The sequence below is a fragment of the Lissotriton helveticus genome, chromosome 8 (assembly GCF_964261635.1).
Source record: "Lissotriton helveticus chromosome 8, aLisHel1.1, whole genome shotgun sequence".
NCBI classification, from domain to species: Eukaryota; Metazoa; Chordata; class Amphibia; order Caudata; family Salamandridae; genus Lissotriton; species Lissotriton helveticus.
In genome coordinates, this window is record NC_136069.1 from 1,012,184,935 (window position 1) to 1,012,201,743 (window position 16,809).

Sequence of the window (16,809 nt, forward strand, 5' to 3'; positions counted from 1 at the left end):
AGTAACAGTTCATGGAACACTTAAGTGAGCACAGAGGTTAGAAGTTCACCACACTATGTTGTTAATGGTGTTGTAGTTTTAAAACGTTTCCATAGGAACTGTTAGTTGTAGCAATAGACTCTGGTAAAGATCTGGTAAAGAGTTAGCCTCAGAATTATACTTCAATTTATAAATATCATTTCTATTGGAGACTGCTACCCACACAAAAAAAAGATGTATATACTTTTTTTAATTACCTTTTATTAAAACAATGAATAACTGGAAACATCACTAAAAGATAATACAATACATAAATACAACCATAACTTTAACAAAACAATATAATAAACAACATGTGAAATGGACTCCAATAGAAGTGTGGTAGGTAATCTGCAAAACAAAAAAGAAAATTAGTGTTTAAAATTAGATCGATGTGACTAAATGAGGTGAAACATTACAAGTCAAAGTAACACTTGGCGATATTTACTTTTTTTTTTTTACGTGTGCCTGATACATTTCACTTGTATTAAAGGCTTGCGTTCAAGCGGTGTCTGTATAGAATTGCCTACTGCGTCATATTTAAATTACAGATCAACAGGTCTTTAAAATGATTCACAGATGAGACAGAATTAGGTGAGAGATCAAGTCATTATGCAGGACAATATTCTTTAGGGCTTATTTACAAGACTCTTGCGCCACTTTTGTGTTGCTTTTCTCATGTTGAAAGTGACGCAAAGGTGGTGCAAGGGGTTTGTAAATAAGCTCTTTTATTTCTAATACATTTAATTGGAGGTATTGTATATCTAGGCCGCTCTGCTTACTTTTTGTAAACACTGTGTCCAACAGAGTTCACAACTTCAACTCAGCTCTGGTTCTACACGTCAGAGTGGACAGCAGCGTCCATAACTTTAAAAGAGAAAGAGAAACGATGTGAGAGAGAGAAAGATAGAGAAAACAACATTAAAACTGTGAGATAGGAAAGTTATAGATGGAGCAGATTTACAAACCCAGCCTCCACCACCCATGGACCTTCCTCCCCGTTGTTGCCACCTCCTTTGCTATGCCTTATCAATCAAATGTCTTCACTTGATCTTGGGTGTACCCGCTCTCAAAACGTTTCCACTTGCCATTGTACATGCAGACTTTGGTCCACCCTTCTTATCCATTTTTGCTGGGAAACCACTTTATATGTGAGTTCTGTATGCCATCCTAATAGCCAATCATTTAATTTCATGCTTGCTACCTTTCTGAAATGCACTAAAGTTGCAGTGTTCATTCTGGTCTGGCTGTGTGTGTTACGACAATATTGAATGTTTTGAAATTAATTTCCACAAGTCTGAAAAAAGGAGAATGCAAGAAAAGTTACTTGCCGCATATGCAAGACTGCTTTCAAAAGGAGACCCCAATAAAAAGTACTGGTGTGGAACTGCAAGTATGCGGAAGCACTTGCAGATCAAGCATCCGGTCAACTTTGCAAGGGAAGAGTTAAGGAGATTGAGAGAGGCTCCTCCTGCTTCATGAGAAGGCCCAAGTACCAGTGGAGCAACACCGTCAACCTCTACTGCACACCCTAATATTCGTCCCCAATTTGGAACCCTTTAAGAGAAAAAGTAAGAAGGTTGGGAGCTCTGTATGCCATCCTAATACCTAATCATCCATTAGTTAAACTGAGATCCACCCTGTATCAGACCCATCCGTACAAATGTGAATTGGAGATTATCTGCCACCAAAAACCCCTCAAGTACTTATATCCGTTACTTTTTAACTCCGTCGACTAGTTATATTGAGAGTATTTACCTTAACGTTATCCGTTAAAAAGTGGTGAATCTTTTTGGTTCCATATAGTAGAGAAAGACTCTAAATGTAAAAAAAGAAGTACATTAGCGCATCATAACAGCAATGGTAAATATTGTAGTACCTAATTTGCAATATGTGCTACATGTTTTCAGGCGTTTAACGATCGAGTACATAGGACAGTCACAACTATTCAAAACAAGTTGTAACGGCAGGATAAGAAACATAATTTTAAATTCACAAACATAATGGAAATATCTTACTATACTATGTTCAAATTTTAAGCTGTGCCTTTTTATAAAAAAAATTCAAAGACAAAACAAAGTACCAAGTAATCCGAAGTTTATGACACCACTAGGGTATTATACATTTTCTATCATAAAATGTTAAAGACAAACCTGATGACTCCATTAGGTCCATTGCAATTTTCATTCAGCTTCTCACAACTAGTATGTTTGAGACATCGGTGTAATGAGCTGGAACAGGAGGATATACTTTCTTCAATCTCGGCAATTGGCTGCTGACTTATGTAACATTCAGCAAACTGAAAAAAGAGTTAAAAATGTTTATGTTGTACAAATGTGCAAGCTCAATTTAAATGTACATAAAAACAATTGTTCTCAATAGGATAGGGGTTGAAAAGCAATCATCAGAGGTTTCAAACCAACCGCTTTAGGACCATACTAATGGCTAGACAAAATTATATGCGAATACCAATATGCTTCCGATGGGCCCTATGGACGCGCTCGGTAGGCGTTCATAAGTGTCATCCCTAAAAGCCCTCTTTCCTATTTACAAGTATTCTAAAGAAAACAGTTATTAACATAAAATAACATAAAGTAATGTATCTTCAACAAATTAATGTTTTTGGAAGTATCATTACCAGCTTGGAAAAAACACCACAATTATAGCTGTCCTGTTATCTTTGGTTAGATTTTATCACTAACTGCCATTGGTCATATTCGGGATGCTTCAATATCTGTAGGAAAACCTTTTAGAGACATACGAATGGTTATGTTAAATATTTCGCTTTGATTCAACATGTCGAGATTATAAGTTGTACGTAAAGTCATTTTGCTAGCATTATTGACAAGCTTTTCTTGCATATCGACAATACGGTACGGGCCAGTAAACGTATGCACCAAAATGCCTCCTTTTCTTGTTGTTTGCTTGCAATTTGTCAGAAGTACTAACTCTCCTTCTCTGAAGGTGTACAGCTTATATATTAGTATGCTAATCTAAATCATTTGTCTGTGGGTGATAGGTTGCACTTATAGAACGTTCTATTTGTAAAAGCTTAGATAACTCTCAATTAACCTAAAAAAAATAGGTATAATTATATTTTGCAAGCAAAATAGGAAATAGCATTGCATTATACAAATGTTAGGCCGACATCGGTCACTCACTTCATTCACAAACTCCTGGCCTTGATCTGATAGAACCCTTTTTGTACTTCCATGATCTAGAAATTGAGAAATAAACATGAAGGAAAATTGAAAGACATGTCTTCAATTAAAAAAATTTAAAACAACATTTTCACTTTGTATCTAAAGTGCAGGCTGAAAACGTTTAACGAGCATTTCAATGAAAAACATATGGGTTTCAGAAACAAACGTCTATAAGACTATCACAATGGAGATTTACATTTTATAAAAATATTTATAGAAGCAAGAAAAATTATAACTCACATTGTTCAATTCCAAATGACATATTTGGCCAATAAAATCGGGAGGACATGCTTTTTTTTCGCTGGTTGATACTAGAATGACAACTAATTCTACCAAAACATGACAACAGCACAGTTATCTGTCTGCAAACACATGAAATACACAAATGCTTATCTCAGAATGCTTTTCTATCATGAAATGTTAAAGTCAATCCTGATAACTCCATTAGGTCCTTGCAATTTTCGGCTGATAGCATATGGAGAGCAGTCAGTGGACCTGGTGTGTCGAGTTGTTGACCACCACCTGGGATAGTGCATGGGCAGGAATAAATAGCAGCAGTACGTCCCATGGTTGAGACATCTGTATAATGAGCTAGAACAGGGTCAAGTTTAGCGTTATTAAAAAACATGGAGAGTGTGCTAAAATACAACATTGACCAATCGATTACATGTGTACTACATGGGGAGAAAGCAACACGTGGCGCACTACTTAAAAAGTGAAAGGCAGCAGGATTAAGGGCCAGATGTAGGAAGGTAAATACCGGATCGGTATATTTACTGAATCGGTAAATCTACATGTAGGTGGCACTGTAATCAGTGCCACAGGCCCTTACCGAATTGTTATTTACCATGGAATACTATTCCATGGTAAATAACGAATTCCTGTGTGCATGCACATCTGTGCATGTACACGGTGCCATGTGGCACACATACATGCCCTTAGGGCATGTATGTGTGCCACATGGCACAAAAGCCAGAATCAGGGGTGCAACAGGGTGTCAAAGTGACACCCTGTCCCCCTTGCAAATTCGGTATTTTTACCGAATCGGTATTTACCGATTCGGTAATTGACATTGATTCCTATGGGCCTCAAGGCCCATAGGAATCAATGACAATTACCGAATCTGTAAATACCGATTCGGTAATTACAGAATCCTACAGTTTTGGTAAAAAATACTGAATTATTAACTACATCTCATTTACCAAATCTAGAATACCGAATCGGTAAAATTCGGTATTCTAGAGTCGGTAAATGAGAATTACCTACATCTAGCCCTAAGTGATTTGCCCAGAAACATCGGCTACCATGGCAAGTAATTCGACGTAAAAGAGTTGGAAACCGTGCTAAAATACACTATTGCCGAACACATTACTCTTGCAATGCATGGGGCACGTGACGCACTACTTACACAAGAAAAACTACATCGCATTAACTTGAATAGTACGTAGCACAATGCTGTGGGAGCGGCCACGTGGCGCTTGGCAAATTAAAGAAATGCAGCAGGATTAAGTGATGTGCACAGAACAAAGGATAGCAAATCTAGTTTAACATTATTTAAAAACATGGAGAGCGTGCTAAAATACAACATTGGCCAATCTATTACATGTGCACTGCATGGGGAGGAAGGAGCTTGTGGCGCACTAGTTAAATAATGAAAGGCAGCAGGATTAACTGATTTGCCCAGAAACAACAGATACCAAGGAAAGTTATTCGACAAATAAGAGCTGGAAACTGTGCTAAAATACACTATTGCCGAAAACATTACTTTTGCAATGCATGGGGCATGTGACGCACTATTTACACTAGAAAAACTATATCGCATTAACTTGAAAAGCACGTAGCACACTGCTGCGGGAGCGGCCACATGGCACTTGGCAAATTAAAGAAACGCGGCAGGATTAAGTGATTTGCACAGAACAAAGGATAAGAAATTAAGTTTAACATTATTACAAAACATGGAGAGCGCGCTAAAATACAACATTGGCCAATCAATTACATGTGCACTGCATGGGAAGGAAGGAGCATGTGGCGCACTAGTTAAATAATGAAAGGCGGCAGGATGAAGTGATTTGCTCAGAAACATCCGCTACCAAGGCAAGTTATTCGACGTATAAGAGCTGGAAATCGTGCTAAAATATACAATTGCCGAAAACATTACTTTTGCAATGCATGGGGCACGTGACGCACTACTTACACGAGAAAAACTACATCGCATTAATTTGAACAGCACGTAGCACACTGCTGCCGGAACGGCCACGTGGCGCTTGGCAAATTAAAGAAATGCAGCAGGATTAAGTGATTTGCACAGTAACAGAGGTTAGGAAGTCAACTTTAATGATATAAAAAAGCAGGAAAGCATGCTTAAAAACAACATTCCCAAATCGAACAAAAATGTGCAATTACACGGTACTTAAAGATTGTTCAGATTAATTAATTTAATTATCCTTTAAAAAAGTGCTCACCTACGAAGAAATGGATACGAACACTATCAATGGCTGTGACTGCGGAATAGGAAAAGTTTGAGAAAGTTGAAAGGTTATAAATGTTTTGCAGAACGATTATTGGTTGAGCATGATGTCACTGGGTGTGAGAGCTGTGATTGGGCATGTTGTAATTGAGCATGCGCAAATGAAATTAAATACATTAGGGGTACACGGCCAGATGGTGGAACGTATTGGGCGCATGAACAACATTAACACACATGCGCATAGGATTGGAGACCCCCCACAGTCCCCAACAGTAAGGGACAGCCCCGGAGAATGTGCTCCCCGGAACTACAAGTGGTGTGGGAGGAGGCCTCCCACACCACTTGTAGTTCCGGGGAGCCCGGGGAATGGGCTCTCCGGGGCCTTGAAGAGGCCTCAGGAGGGGGGCTATGCAGCCCTCCTCCATAATAAACAAAAAAAATAATTGGCCATGACCCGGGGCATAGGGTGCCCGGAATTGGCCACGGGAGGGGGGCTACGTGGGTCTCTTCCCATAAAAAAAATTTGTATGGATACTGCGCGCATTGTCATCGCACCCTTCCGATCATGCGTTGAATGCTAATTGTCTGTCAAGTGGTTGTCAACATTCGAAACTGTTGGCAGTCATTTGTGCCTCGGTAGAAGGGAGGCTGAAGAAGTCTGTAAAATGTGTGTTTAAAACGTGAAAAGGGGGAGGGTAGACACACCTTGACCCTTTAGGTCTACTCAGGGGGTCCCACTAGGACCCCCAGGGTCCCCCCCAAATTTTTTGGGGGGCGGAAAAATTGCGGGGTGCGCATATGATCCGCGCATTCTAGCGATATTAAAAAAAAAAAGAAACGTGGTCTTTCACGTGTCTTTCATAATTTGCATTCATTCAACTGTATAGAGGAGATGCAACAGTGCTGGATCCAGGATCCACCACTGAGTAAGAAAAGGTAACAATAATACTACTTACCTGCTAAGTGAATTCCCTTCCATAGGCTAACATTGACTGGTTTCACTTAGAAATTCTTCTAAGTGTGGAGTTTTGCACCTTTAAAATATTCACCTAAAAACATCCGGAGAACAAATTCCAATTTACATACCTGTTATCAGGAGAGAACCCAGTGCTGCATCTTTTAGCCCTGCACTGATCCAGAAAAGTAATTCTAAGCATACTTACAAGTAACTTGTATTTCCTTCCATAGGAATCCCCTTCCTATGAAAAAGTTAATGGAAGGGGGGTGACACAATGTAATGTAATTTTAAAAATTCAGGGGGTCATTAGGATGATGGGAGGACTTAGTCCGCCCACCATCCAATCGGTACTAAGGAACACCCGCCATAAGGGCGGGGGTCCCGTGGGTGGCATTAGAATGCGGCCGCCACAGTGGCGGCCGCATACTGCATTTATAACATTGTGGCGGGCGGTGCTCTCTGCACCGCCTGCCACAATGCCATGAATGCATGTATGCATTTGCATACACAATGCGGCAGGCACCGCGCGTGCCTACCGCATTGTATATGCCAGTGGTTCCCAAACTGTGCGCCGCGGCACCCCGGTGCGCCGTCATGAGTAGCCAGGGGTGCCGCTGACACGATGTGAGAAACTGAAGCTCATTACAGTAATGCTTGGATGTGCCAAGGTACCTGCACTTGACCTGTGACATTCCCTTTTGTAGTGCTGCAAAGCTCCAGGAATGATTTCACACCTCGTTCTCGCTGCCACCACATTCTGCGCTTCCAGGACAAAGGGAGAGAGGTTTGTTGATTGTTGCCGGCATCCTGCCCTTCCCCAGCCCCTATCAGGTCTGCCTAATCTCCTGAGCAGCTTTTCAAGAGGTAGTAGGGCCTCCGTTCTTATCTCCCTTTTACTTCTCAGGCGGAGGAGTTATGTTTCTCGCTGGTCCGGCCCGTTAGCTCAGGCCTACTGTTGATCCCAATCCAAACCTGCTGTGACAGGTTATAGAAAAGTGTGTGTGGAAGCATTGGGAACGCTTGCTGTGCAGTGCACACTTTCTTTCAGTGGTGCTCGTGGGACGGTGGGTCTCCTTCGCATAAGGTTGCTGCATGACCCAATTCTAGTACCTTAAAAACAGTGGAGCGCTATGAAAATCATGCTTTAACTTAGTGTTCTCTGTCTGGTTTATTCACCTCGTTAGTAAAACATAGGGGCCTATGTAATTCTGTAAACACCGAGTGGAGAAAGTTCCTTTCAGTTGCACTGCAGCTCTCAATCCGCATTCATGCCTGTGTGACCCCTGGCCCAGGGGGTCAAACAGGCATGAGCGTAGGAAGTGTGGGAGATGTGGGGAATTTATCCCCTCAGATTTTACAGTGAAAGGGACACGGGGAAGGGGGCAAAAAATACTGCACACTTCCACTGTTTTCAAGGCCATTGGGGGCGTTAAAACGCTACCTATGCCGGCCCTGCTTTTGACCTGCTAACCTGCCTTTAGTCAGGGTCAGATTTAGAAGGTGGGTTATTCGCTGGTGCCAGAGGATAGATTCCTGAGGCCAGATGTAGGATGTTGTTTTTCAGGGATGGGCCAGGCTCCCCACTTAGCACAAATTATTGGCCGGCCATTGTCATTCTATATAGAACGGCAATGATCGGCTGAGCAGGCACAGCATGTAGGGAGTCTCCTCCAATCCTTTGCTAAGGGCCCAGCTGGGAGGCCTCTGCCTCTGAACAGGAGCGTTCACAACCCCCATGACAAAGGCAAGTGCTGGGGGCTATAGGAGGAGCTCTTCTTTAACCAGGTGATGCATCTTTCTTATGCCCCCCCCACTACAAACACAGAAATACACAGGAAAGCAAACCTCTTGCTTTCCTGTATATCCCTCCAGAAAAGTAGTGTCTCCTACGTCCCTGTACGGGTGTAAAATCTAGTTGAGGTAAAAAACGGAGGTTGGGTAGAAGATCGGTATGGCATTTGATTGGGATTACTTGGTGCCTATCTGCGCTAGTTTCAGCGTGTGTGCGCCTAAGATTTTGAAGTTATGACGCTGTTAACGGTAAGAAATCTAATGTGCACATTAATGGAAGGTTTCTGAAAAACGCATTTGCACAATGTACGTTAAGATGCTGCAGACCTGTCACATATCGGGCAGAGTGTGCTGATTTGAACGTCGCATTCCAACTTGCTAAGTTTGAGCAGACGCTTGAGGTGATGTCATGAAAGCAGATGGGGTATAATGAGCAGTGTTCTGTTTCAACATGGTGTGAAAACTAAAAATTTATCAATCCCCCTTCTTTTGGGGAGTAAAATATGAAGCAAGCTCCTTTGGCAGGTTAAGGAACTTCCTTCACTGATTTTAAAACTAATACAAGTTTCCCTGTCCATCAGTATAACTTTAAAAATAGTATTTTAAACCTCAAAAGTGCAAGTAATTAAATGTAAACATGGACCAGCTTATTGTGTTGGTGTGAAACTTTCCTTTGTGTAAGGGCAGTGTCAGTGGAGCCTGACAAATATATAGCTAAATGTTTTTCATTTAGGTTTGCCAGTTGTTCTTTTTAGGGCTTTGTTAATTAAGAAAATTATAGGCACATCATGATCCCGGCACTCTCTGGGTATCACCACTATTACCTCTCGTGTAGCCTCTTTTTATCCTCCCATTGTGCTTCTTTCCAGAAGAGCCGTCCCTTTCTAAGTCCGTGGACGTACCTTTGAAGACCATGCCTTTAGTAAAGAGATGCATGCTATTCTAAATCACTTCTTTTATTGCTGAACTGAAATTATTTCATTTCTGTTACTACAGTGAAAACCATAACAACCTTGCTGAAATCCTTAAGATTCTAAAACACCCCAACTCACTTTACTCTTACTTGACTTTCAGAAGACGACAGGAAATACTCCCGAGGTCGCCCCCCCCACCTCTCACTGGTAAAAAAAATGGTGGGGAGCCACGGCCAGCTGCCAATTAGTCCAAGGGAGCCACAGGTCAAACAAGTTTGGGAACCACTGGTATATGCAAATGCAGGGGGTACCACCCACCCCTCCTTCACTTTGGGGGCCCGCAAGGGGCCCCCAAAGTGAAGACCGCATGCCTTTCTGTGGCGGCATTGCAGCCACGGAAAGGCACCTGCCCAGGCCCATCGTAATATGGCTGGCGGTGTCTAATAGACACCGCCACCATATTATTCCTTTTCCGCCCCGGCCGCAAGGCGACCGTGGCGGAAAAGCGGCAGACGGTCTTTCCGTCCGCCGAGGTCCCCCCCGCCATACTAATATGGCGGGGGGAAAAACAAGTGTGGATGTCAGGCGATTTCCCCCGCCATCCTGGCGGGGGTAATCCGCCCGACATCATAATGGGCTCCAAAATATCTAAAAATAAATAGTTTAAAAAAATTTAATAAATCAGTATCAAAAAATAAATAGAAGAATAAATACATTTAAAAATTGTCATTTACAAAACCTTTGAAATTCACTGAAAAAACCATAGGTTTCAGACAAGTTATAGTTAGGAATTAGCATTTAATAAACCTCAGCAATTCAATGAAAAAAAACCACAGGTTTCAGGAGTGTTATGTTACTGTAGTTTTGTTATGTTACTGTAGTTTTATATAGCGCAAATCACCACTGGTCTCTAAGTGCTTTTTCAAAAAGAAAGGAACACAACACATAGCTATCGGTGACGCGCCCCCCACCCAGTTGGCAATTTACGTTAGAGATGTCTTCTTTTTAAACAGATGAGTTTTTAACGCCTTTCTAAAGGGTAGCAGCATTGACTCCCCTTGCAAAGTTGCCGGAAGGTCGTTCCAGATTTGAGGGAGGAGGACCGACAGAGCTCTCCCTCCCTTAGATTTGAGATTGAATCTCAAAGGGGTTAGTTTGCAGGCCTCAGAGGAGCGAAAGGTTCTGCCCGCCACATACTTCCTCAGACGATCTTTGATATATTTGGGAGCCTCTCCATAGATAGCTTTATGGGCTATGCAGAGGCACTTGAATTGCACTCGGTGCTCAATGGGCAGCCAGTGCAACCTCTGAAGAAGGGGCGTTGCTCGTGTGCTCCGTGGTAGTGAGAAAATCAACCTGGCCGCATCATTAGGGACCACCTGCAGTTTCTTAAGGAGATTTCGTGGGAGACCCAGATAAAGAGCATTTCCATAGTCCAACCTCGAGATGATTGTGGCAGACACAATGGTTTGTAAAGTCGAGGCAGAAAGAATGGGAACCAGTCTTCGCAGCTGCCTTAGTAGACCTACACAAGCGCCTACAAATGCGAGGACTTGGGGAGCCATTGACAGATTTGCATCAATTTTTAGGCCTAAGCTTTTTACTGCTCTTCCTGGGATTGGTACCTCCCCAAGTACGGGAGGCCAGAAAAGCTCACACCAGGGGCTTTCTTGATTTAATATAATAAGTACCTCAGTTTTGTCCGGGTTAACTTTCAGGAGATTGTTTGCCATCCAATTGACTGTAAACCTAAGAAGGTTTTTCACTGAGTCCTGTGCCTGACTGGTGTTGTCAAGTTGAACCAGCAGTTGTGTGTCGTCTGCATAGTTAAAAATTTGACAGTTTCTGTGCGTTAACTCCTCCACTAAAGGTTGTAAATAGATGTTAAATAAAAGTGGGGACAGTGCTGATCCCTGAGGAACGCCACAGGTCACACCACTAGCAGATGATAGTTGGTCTTCCATTTGCACTCTCTGAGTCCGGCCTGTAAGGAAGGATTTAAGCCATTTAAAAGCTTGCCGTTTTATTCCCAGTTTCGCTACACGGTTCAGCAGCATGGCATGGCTGACCGTGTCGAAAGCCGCGGACAGATCTAAGAGAATCAGGGCAGATGGCTGTTTGTTATCGGCCCTGATTCTCAGATCGTCCACAACAGCAGCCATCACCAGCTCAGTGCTGTGTTGTGATCTAAAACCTGCCTGCCTGGGATGGAGAAGTTAGTGATCTTCCAAGTAGCTAGCCAGGGTGTTCAGAACTTGCTTTTCCAAGATCTTTGCCAGGAACGGAAGTTGGGGGACTATAATTTTTTAAGGCTTTTGTATCCGCCCCTGCTTTCTTCAGGAGGGGGGTCACCCTAGCTTCTTTCAGACTCACTGGCAAATAACCTGAGTTTAGTGACTCATTTAATAGAGCCACCAGCTGTTTTTCCAGCCCCGGCAAAGCCATCTGGAATATCCTCGGTGGACAGGGGTCCATTCTGGAGCCTGATTTAATCTAGTGAGCTATTGCTGCTAGACTCACTTAGTCGAAACCGGGAAAGCTATTTAGGTTTCTGCTCAGATCAGGAGGACTGGGGGGGTCTGGTATACTGAGGTCAGTCGTGGTGATAGTGATGTCCGTGATGATATCCCGGACTTTCTGGAGGAAAAACTCCTGAAAAGTATCACAATCTGGGCGGTCATTTAATAAAGCTTTGCACTCTGTCTGTGTGAGCTCCTTAAAAATTGAAAAAATCTCTTTTTGCTTATTACCCGCTTGGCCAATTCTGCCCTCATAAAAGGCCGCCTTCCTGGATAGGATATGGGCCTTATATTTGGCCAGAAGGATCTTATAGGTGTCACAGTCCGCTAAGTTATAATTCAATCTCCATCTCCTCTCTGCTTGACGCAGAGCTTGCTTTCCCATTTTTAAGGTTGCGTTAAACCAAGGGGCTCCTTTCCCTTTCGCTCTAGTCCTCTTAGGCCGTTCCGGGGCCAGTGCATCAATTGCAACCAGAAGCCGAGAGGTCAGTGCTACAGTTTTTTGGTCTAAATTACCCTTACCCATGATGGGGGGTGGAATCGAGAGAAGCATAGAGATTAGAGATTCAGCCTCCACTTTTTTCCATGCTCTAACCTTCCTCCATAGAGGGTCTGACGGAGATGGTGAATAGTCACCCGGGACCCAACATTTAATCAGGGAATGATCCAACCAGACACAAGGGCTGATGTCAGTTATCTTTGCCCGAGCAATGGAGGACCAGATCAGGTCAAGAGTATGGCCCTTAACATGCGTGGGGCCGGTTACCAATTGTCTCAGATCCAGGGAAGCTAAGTTAGATTCAAACCCTGCCTCCACAGGGGCTCTAGGTAACTTCTCCCAGTGATGGTTAAAATCCCCTACCACCAGGAGATGTTTATATCTTGATCTGAGATCAGTTAAGAGCTCCAAGAAGGCATCATTGAAATCAGGAGAGTTTTTTGGGGGGGCGGTACACTGCTAGCAATACCATGCAGGCTGATTTCAGGGAGATTTTTATTCCCAGGAGCTCTGCACTATCACAGTTTTCTGCTACAATTTGACTCACCGTAAGGGTTTTTTTGAAAATAATCGCAACTCCCCCACCTCTGGCATTCCCAGGTCGATTATACCAAAGCGCATCGAATTCTATAGGTAATGCTGCCAGGATATCTGGGGTGGAGGAGTCTCCCAACCACGTTTCTGTGAGGGCAAGTATGTCAATATCCCCTTCACAGAGAAGGGCAAACACTTCAAGATGATGTTTTTGCAGGGAGTGTGTGTTAAGTACTGCGACTTTTAAGCCCAGAGTCATACTCATCTGGGAGTGTTTCTGGGTTTGTATGGGACTTTTTACTCCCCTCAGTTGTGATTCCTCTTGCAACCTAAGTCGCGTAGTGCCCTCTAGCTCCTCAATGCCTGTTTTTAATGCCAACAGTGCCTCGGCTGAGTAGATAAAAGGTCGAACAGTGGTCCTGACCCCTGGGCCCGTCAGGGAGCGGACGGGCGCAGACGGGCTTGCCCCTGGCGCGCCCGCTTCACGCGCGCTGCCCACTTGCATTCCTAATGTTTAAATAGTGTTGGGCACTAATCTCCTCAACACTATTGCGCTAACCAGGACGACGTCCCAGCAGAGTGCAGGAATCCCCGGTTCCTCTTCCAAGATTGCGGTTAAGGGCAGAGAGGACACGAGGGCTCACCGAAATGGTGAGTTGTGCAATTCCAATTTTACTGTGCAAGCAATGCGAAAGATGAGAGGGCATAAAAAACAGGGAGCAGAATAAGGAAGATGCGAGTAATCCGCTAAATTAAGCAGTGGTTAAAAAGTTACCAAATCACATTAAAATCTTTATAAAAACGAGTCAATTTCATCCATAAAAAGTGCAAAGTGCCAAGCAGCATTCCGCTATGCAGGAGCAGCGTTTCCAAAAGCCAACAGCGTGTTACAATTCTTTGTGAGTGGTATAGTTAGTTGCACATTTCACTCATACAAAACCATTGAAATTCCCCCATTATAGTTAGTTGTACTAACTATAACTTGCACGCCCGCAATCCACTGCTGATGAAGTCACATATTACATCATTCATGACATGGTCAGTGAAATCACTGATGACATCACTGATGACATCTCAAATGACATCACTGATGACATCACTGATGACATCATCCATGTGACAATCTGATACATCTTATCATACACTAGTATAACTTTTCAACACTCTTTGTATAATATGAAGTACCATACTTGAAACCATTGACACACCAATACAAGTTTATAAAAACCCACTTAGTGATTCCTACATCTACACACATATCTAAACACTTACCTATAGATTCACTCATACATGCTAACAAAGATCAATAGAACACTATCTATACTACTATTATAAAGAGAGAACTGTGTCCTTTGAGCCAGGTAAACTCGAAAAGTACACCACCAATCCAAACACCCAATACATGTTTGAAAACCTCAGGGCAAGCAGAAGGACATAGGCTATATAAATTTAAAAAAGAAATGTTATTTAGAAAATTTATATTAAAAAAAAGAAGTCCCTCAAAAGGAGCGCCGGCCGCGACGTGCGTGCTCACGTCAGGAGCACTGGGAGGAGCGGCGTCCGAGGAGCGGCGGACATGGCGTGGGAGAGGAGCGGCGGCGGACAGGCGGTGAGGAGCAGAGAGGCGAGGAGCGGGAAACTGAGGAGCGGCGGATCAGGTATGCCTCCGGGGAAAATGTTGGGGCAGGCGGGTGTCGGGCCAGGCGGGGGACGGGGATCGGCTGCGCACAGATACTTAGGGGGAGACGGGGCGTGTGGGGGCACGGGCTGCTGGGCAATGTCAGGGCAGGAGGGGGTAGGGGAAGCCTGAATGCTCCCGGACAAGGTCGGGACGGGCTGCTAGTTAAATATACTTATACACCTACATCAAAATTACACACCAGCACACATCCTATTCACTTATGCAGTCATCCTACTCACTTATGCAAACTATTGATCATACTTATATTTACTAAGCTACACACTTACACAAACACCACTTTATTTTTTTATATAGATAGTGACTCATACTTAGTGTGTTATAACATCACTATTACAAGTATACAGTTATCCATACGTCACTCCTACAATCACTGAGTCTTATGTATACTTATTTATATACAACAACTGTCACATACACTGCTTTTTATATTTCTAGTTTCTTGGACATGTATCATTGAGAAATATATTTACTCATTACCACACCCATAGAGAGATTCACTCACCCAAACAACTGTTTCCACATACAGTCTTAACATCATATACCTACTAAATCAACTATTTACACATCTTTGGACAGTCACACACCTCCCACCCAACCATACACACATTCATTCACTATCCCATACAAATACTTACTTAAGTAATTAATAAGTAATATACAGCCAGATTCATCATAGTAAAATCGGCTTGCAGAGGGCCAGATTCTGAGAATCTGGCCCTTAGCAAGCGCTATTTTGCATTTGGGATTCATCATCCCAAATGCAAGAATCGCTAATCTAGAACTCGCTAAATTGTGATGAATTGCATTTAAGGAATCTCAATTTGCGATTCCTTATATGCAATTCATTACCCATTTGAAAATAGCGAATTCTCAATCTGGGGCCCCTATTTACCGCAAAGTATAACTACGTGGTAAATAGCAAAAACTTAGAAAAATGCACTTTAGTGCATTTTTCTAAGTTGTATGTTACACACAGTAGAAAAATCAAAAGGGGGGAGTGAAGAGGTGGTGGTGGGTGGCACCAAGGTGGGCACGTCCTCCTCTTCCAAAAGTACTAGTTATCAACAAGGTCCACCTCACGTAGGGTCAATGTGTATCCTATTGTTGATAGAATACACAAAGTGTGTTAAAATACCCCTCACACACCAAAAGGGCCCTTGGTGTCATGCTTCATCATTGGGGTCTTCCCGCCCCGCTGCGGGACGGGGCAGTGCTACGACAAGCGACTACGCTGGAGCACCTTTTTAATGTGAGTGCTATGTGAGTGAATTGGAGTGAGTGTCAGTAGGGTCAGGGGTGATATAAATAAGTGGTGTTAAAAAATACCTGGCCTGGTGATAGAAAAAACTATTTAATAAACACTGGCTGGTATTGTTAAAAAATGTGACTCGGAAAGATAAAGCGGGTTAATAGGCTTACTTTCCTGTGCGGGTCAACATGTTTCGGGGCGTTATGCCCCTTCGTCAGGACCGGGGTCAGATCCCCCTGTCACTCACTAATGTCTTTCCACAACAAAAAGATATATTACGGTGTATGTACAGAAAAGTGTGATGATAATGTTGTTATCAATGTGTATAGATATATACTTTATATTTATACAATTCCCTAGCTAATACAGAGATACTGATGTAGTATGCCTGCAAGACAAGAGCACAAGGTTATTAATGCACGGATCCCATTGCGCTTTAATCTGAGTAGCCTGTAAGGGAAAAAGGAGAAAAAAACGAACACATACACAAAGATTGTAGTGCTAGGAATCCTGTTAGATTTGAGAAATACTCAATGTGGAACAGTGAAGTGATCAACCAAACACAGTCAGACACACACTAATTAAGAACACAGTACAGTAGGTCAAGCAGAGAGGGTATGTACTCATTTGTAAATACATACTTAGGGAGGTAGGAGTCAGTGCCCCATGAGCCAACACTAGACAAAGGGTATTTGAGGGTCCAGCTGCAGATGGGAAAAAAAGGAAAAAATGGAAAAAGGAAAAGAAATAGTTTCTTGTCCCTGTATTTACTTATGGCAGTCTTGGCGTTTTTCTAGATATGCTCAATAGCAAACTAAGTATTCAGCTGTTCGTCCCAGTCGGCTATGCCGTACTTACTCAACCCCCAGTGCGGTTGTGCTTCCTCCTTCGTCCGTGGCTTCCGTGTTTGTGAGGAGAGAGGATCGGGCGGGTATTTATGTGGTTGAGTTAATTG

General features: G+C 43.0%; 1 long non-coding RNA gene across 1 annotated transcript; it reads right to left on the reverse strand.

Annotated features, from left to right (window-relative positions):
• Positions 1-237: 237 nt before the first annotated feature.
• On the reverse strand, positions 238-3,219 carry LOC144771855 (uncharacterized). Its single transcript, XR_013599519.1, has 5 exons — positions 3,180-3,219; positions 2,172-2,317; positions 1,777-1,836; positions 801-885; positions 238-369 (listed from the first exon to the last, which is right to left on the reverse strand). It is a non-coding gene; the product is annotated as an uncharacterized LOC144771855 (long non-coding RNA).
• Between the last annotated feature and the right edge of the window lie 13,590 nt (positions 3,220-16,809).